We start from the raw sequence: 6,166 nt of genomic DNA, 5'->3' as shown, positions 1-6,166 counted from the left end.
GGTCAGAGGGGATGAAGTGCATGTGGACAGCAGAAGGCAGGGCGTGGCTTACCTCGGCGACGAGCAGAGTGGGAAGAAGTGCAGGAGGAGGACACGGGCCAAGTGTCGGGAGCAGGACAGGGGGGCGTTCGGAGATGCTGACACGGCGGGATGAGAGCGCAAGGTCAGGATGGAAGCGTGTGGGGGATTAGATATGAGCCCACAGCAGGAAGTGAGGGGCCCTCCAGCCTGTGCCTCTAGCCCTTTTGGGTCTTAGGCAGAAGTGGGCCCGTGCCAGGGCTCATGGCTTGGCATGTGGAACATGGACTACGTTCCAGCTCACTCAACCCCTTAGCGACAGACCGTTGTCTGTAGGCAGCTACCTTGACCAGGTTATTGCTAAACTCTATGAAGAAGTTAATGCTTTATCTTTGGGACAGTTGGGAATCCTGTAGGGTATTAAGCAGAGGAAGGGGGTGGTCAGGTTAGAATTTTAGGAAGATCTCTGTGGCTGAAGCATGGGAGATGTGTTAGAAGTCTTCAAACCGGGGTCACGGAGGGTGGTCGGGCAGCTTCCTTAGTGGACCCGATGAGAGATGGTGGTGGCCCGACCGGTAGCAACATGTGATGGAGTTAGTGCCATCGTGAGTAACTAAGAGAACTCAGCAGCAGCCTGCAAGGACCTAGGCAGGAATTTGAGTCTTGCTCTTTCTTACCAAAAGTCTGCCCTTGTCAGAGACACAGACACTGGGCTTGCTGGACCATGGTTTAGACTCAAAAAGGAAATAGGCTCTTTTTAAAAAAAAAAAACAACAACACATATATCAAGGCATCATTACTGTTTTAAAAAGCCACACACATCTAATGAATACGATTAGATGAATGTGTACATGTGCTTGCATCAATCAAAGTAACAAGCATCCATCACCTCTGAAGGTTCTTAATAATAGACATTCAACAAAGGAGTAAGAATAAAAACACAACAAGATTCTGGTTGTACCCAACCTGGCCCAATGAGTGTCTCTCCTATGTCCTTTACTTGTATCATAGCCCCACCTGAGCCCGAGGAGGACATTCGTGTTTGTGACAACTTGCTGTTTTCCCTCCCACTGAAGATGGTCTCACGAGGCGGTTGATGGGTCTCATTCATCACCCCAAGAAGCAGCTTGAGCTGTCTGTGCTTGTGCAATCGCACTGAGTTAAAGTTTGACAGCCCCTGTTTGACCCGGCGTGGGCGTGATGTGAGCCAGCCCATGGGGGTGTGACCAGGACAGACAGACAGTAGTGAAGTTGGCCACACTGCAGATGTGGGTGCGTCTGTGCTCTCGTCTCTAGTCACCCACCCAGGGACGCCTTGAGGGCTGGCGCTGGAGCTGGAAGACCCTGCGTGAACAAGATCCTCGTTCACATTTTCTCTCGTTTTCTAACCATGCTACATCTGTCATTTCAACCAAAGGCAAAACCCCTGCCGTACAAGACATGGTGTCAGGGGAGGGATCCTATCCCCAGTGTTTCCCCTTCTCAGGACGTGGGAACGTGGTAAGAAATCTTCTCTGGGCCTCATTTCCTTGTGTCAGAATTCATGTCAGACCTAAATGTCCCATGTTCTCTGAAATGTTCGCATTCTGGTGTCAGCACACAGGGGGCTCTCAATGGAGATCTTTGATTGGGGGTGGGGGGGGCGAGCATGGTGTGCTGGCCCAGGGCTATTACGGGAGACAGAGATCAATGAAGGACAGGGGTTGACTTGTTCACAGTCCGGCAGAGGAGATGCCCATACACAGAGGTGATACCTGAACACTGTCTAGGGGCAACCTCACAGGCACATACGGGGAACTGTGGGATCGCAGAGGTGAGGAAGGCAAGAAAGAGGGACAGCTGAGCTAAATCTAAGCAGAGGTTTGCCAGATGTGCGGGAACGCCCACTAGAAGCAGTGGAAGTCAGACAAAGGCCCACTGATTACCTCCCACGACTCGAAATAGATACTCCACGCTCACAAGCAGAACAGAGCAGTCGGGAGCACACTGGTATTTCCTGTGGCCACTTGCTAGCAGTGGCGTCTGATCACTGGCTTGCCTACCCAGTTCTGATTTCAGATGTGCTTAGGACGCCCAGGAGGGCTCAGGAGAGGCTGCCCCGGGCAGGTCTGCCAGATACGAATAGTAAAGGAAAATAGAGATATTGCCGGAAAGAAGCCCAGGCAAACAGACAAGACCCACGGTCCATGGAGCAACGTGGTCTTCCTCCTAGTGGCACCGATGAGCATTCGGCGGGAAAAACTGGGAGCTTCCCATCAGCTCTACGCCCAGTATCGTCCTAACCTCGTCCTCCCCCCACTTTTCACGAACAATTGCTCTTCGGTTCCTCTACATCTCTCACCGCCCCTACCTCATCAAGCAGAGCACAGAGGACCATCTGGCCGGGGATACCATTGTGGGGGGCGACGTTTTCCTAGATTAGCTGTTTGTCTTATTGTTTTTAAAGCACCAGAACTCTCTTTCCATATTAAATTTTGCTTAGAACACCAATATACAACAACGGTAGTCCAGTGTCAACAACAACAACAGCATCACTATTTATCAGGCATTTATAACGTCCCGGGTGTTGTGTTATGCACCGGATATCCATCCCGTCTATTTATCTGTATGAGAATACTATGGTGTGGTGTTTGTCAGGTAGAGATGATGTTTATCCTCTTTTTAGAGACAAGGAAGCAGGGAATTAACAGTTACAGCTCATATGTGGCGAACCTAGAGTCTGACCTGGCTAGTTTGCCCTCAATGTGGGGTCCTTATGGCACAGGGGATCCTGCCCCCAAAGCCCCTTAATGGGGTGCGGCGGAACTGGGCCATCCTGGGGTCTGTCCCCTTTGCCTTTGTTCTGAGGTAGCAGGTGTAGCCGAACTTCCCTGTCCTCCTTCCCCTCGCTCAGGAGTTTGGGTGATTGACCAGGTTTCTACGTAAACATTGCCTAAGAAATACCGCCTTGTGCTGTCCTCCGAGATCTCTACCGCAGCCCACGTTCTGTCATGAAAGGGATGCTTATGGCCAAATAAGTCTGCAAAAGTGGAACTAGATGCCAATCACCAAAAAAAACCCAATTATTGTATGATTCCACTTACATGAAATGTCCAGAATAGGCAAAGCTATAGAGACGGAAATAAGTTAGTGGTTACCTAGGGCTGGCAGCCTGGGGAGACATAGGGAGCAATTGTTAATGGGCTTCTTTTTGGAGTGATGAATATGTTCTAGAATTGATTGTGATGATGAGTAACTGTGAATATCCAAGAAGCCATTGAACTGTACAATTTAAACTGAGAAATTGTATGTTAGGTGATTTACAGCTCAATAAAGTATTAAAAGAAAAAAAAACCCAAACAAACAACACAGAGAAACTGTAGAGCATCTCTAAAAATTCATTCAGTGTGTGCCATAGCTGGGTGGCTCAGTCGGTTGAACATTGTCCTGTGCACCAGGGGGTTGCAGGTTCGATTCCTGGTTGGGGCACTCCCTGGGTTTCGAGTTTGATCCCGATCAGGAAGGCAGCCAGTCAGTGTTTCTCACCTTCCTCTCTCTCTCCCTCCCTCCTTTCCTCTCTCTCTGGAAGTCAATAAAAAAAAATATGCAGTATGTTCGTCCATTAACTTGCGAGTTCATTCCACAGCATCCGTAGAGCGCCCTCGCTGGCGGGCAGTCTGCTGCACATGGACACAAGGAGCCAAGGACAATCCGACCCAGCGGCAGGCGGCAGCGTGACTACTCTCAGAGGGACATGCGCAGGAGAGAGGAGGCCCACAGCCCTGCGGGACCCTGGGAAAGATCAGGAAGAGGAGCCGGTATTAAGCCCACACTCAGATCTTTCCAGGCAGCCCAGCAGGAGACTCTTAGGTACCGAGAGGGTACCTGTTCTCGGTACAGGTAGCAGCACATGAGAGTGGCCGGCTTGTTTGGGGGTTTGAGGCCTGGATGACACATCGCGTGTGGAAGGACCAAGGCGAGGAGGGCTGGAAGGTGAGCAGGAGCGAAATGACTCCGTCCCTTGCATCGCTCACTCGCCCGTTCATTTCTCTGTCGAGCAGCCCCTGTGCGGCAGGTCAGGTTGCAGTCTTCGCCTTGGCTTTCAAAATTGCCTGCAAAGCTCACTGAGAGCTCAGTCTTGCCCCACAGATAACTGGTCTGAGGGTGCCTTGGGCATCAGGGGTTTTCAAAGTTCCCGGGGAAATTCTCTTCATTGTCAATGTAGAAAACCAGTAGGCTGTATGATAGGGGAAAAAAAAGATTAAAGCAAAGATGGTCCCAGTACTTGGGAGTAGACAATCGACAACTCTTTCCGGAGAGCCGACCAGGTACACCCTGGGCACTGGGGACACAGCAGTGAATAACAGACGAGAGTCCCAGCCATGACGGTTAGGACTGGTGGAAGCAACAGAAGATTAGAAGTAAGCCGACAGGGGGCTCTCTCATTGCAACAGGGCATAAGTGATGTGATGGAAATAGAGACGGAGAGGCTAGTTCTCCAGACGGGCTGGGCAGGGAAGCGTCTCTTTGAGATTATTTTAAGCCCGATCCTAAAGAAAGGAACCAGGCTGGAGACCCACGGGGAGTATGTTTCAGGCTTTGGGAAGTGGATACATGTGGTGTTTATTACAAGGGACAGGTGCAAAAATGCCGTTTGTTATATGAGAGAGATGTCAATGTGTTCATAGGCTGTGGTGTATTCTTTATCCTTTGATGCCCAGAATCAAAGATGCTGACTGTATACAGCTGTTTGATACATGTTAACTGCATAAATGAACTAATGAAATCAGTAGAGAAGAAATGGAAAGACAGGGGATGGTCGATGAAAGGGTGTTCTAGAGGAAATTGATGAGAGAGATTCCGTTGCACGCAGAAGGAGGGGCACCTCTGAGCTGGGAGGGAAGGAAATGAGACTGGAAATCAGGTTTCCTGCAGGGGCAGGAAGCAGAGTTCCCTGCTGAGGGCTGCTGTGCCTTTTGCCGGGGCTCGAGGGAGGTCGTTCGCTGAAAGAAGGCCAACCGGGAGTGGGCTTGGTGTTCCGAAGAGGGGGGGCAGCGACTTCGTGTCACTGCAGAGGTGGGCTGACCGGGGACCCTTGTACAGAACACAGGCTGGGAGATCCATGGGGAGTATGTTGGTCACCCCGCTGGGGCTGCAGACCACACGTAAATGGTGGCGACAGTGGCTGTGGCTGTGTGCTGGTGTGTCGCTCCAGCAGATACCTACCTCTTGGGCTGGGGTAGGACCGGAAATGAACACACTGAGGTGGAAGGAGAGAAGGATGGAAGCCGATGTCAAAGTCTCGCCTGGGACCTAAAGGAAGTAATGCCGGGAAGAAGCTGGACAATAACAAGGGGAAGGAACAAAGGACGAACTCTAATGAGTCAAAAGCCAGAAGTACAGTAGGAAGAAGGGAGTAAGAAAACTGGAAAAAAGAGGGAGCTCCTTGTTACTCTGTGTAGACACCGCGCATATGAAATTACTGTAAAATATAATAGGTACCTTTAATCGAATACTCCTGTATGTCAGAGGAAAGGCAGAGGGTTTTACCTAATTAATCTTTATAGTGTAGCCCACTGTCCATTTTACTGATGAGAAAACAGGCTTCATGAGGTTACACACATTGTTCACATTTTTGTAGATAGAAAGACAAACTGCACCTGTCTAATGAAACGAACGTGCCTAACTAGCCTAAGTTGAGATATACATATATATTTTTCTTGTTGGAGAATGACATATGACTCCTGCATTATTTTCTTGAGTTGATATCACATTAATGGTTACATGAACCCATCGGGCACTGCAGGATGGATTCCACATTCCCTGGAGCCACGCAGGAGGCTGGTCAGAGTCCAAACCCACACTCTGCCCTCTGGACGCAGCCTCCCATGCCCTGCTCCCACCTGCAAGGACTATTTTCAGGTGGCCCAAGACACCACGACAACTTCTGTACATGGTGTTGTCTGGGTTGGCAATGTCCTCTTCCTGACAGACTTCTAGTTCTTCCAAACTGAGTGTGAGAATCACCCCCTCTCCATTTCTCTAAGCTAAAACCAATGAGAAGGACACCCCCTGACACACCAGGTGGCCCTCGGGCATCTGCAGACCTCCAGCACCGTGCTCCTCCTCAGGGGACAATTCTGGGGTGCTGCCTCCTCGTTCAGGGCTC

Source organism: Molossus molossus, unplaced genomic scaffold, assembly GCF_014108415.1.
Source record: "Molossus molossus isolate mMolMol1 unplaced genomic scaffold, mMolMol1.p scaffold_m16_p_16, whole genome shotgun sequence".
NCBI lineage: Eukaryota > Metazoa > Chordata > Mammalia > Chiroptera > Molossidae > Molossus > Molossus molossus.
Note: the sequence above shows the minus strand (reverse complement) of the source record.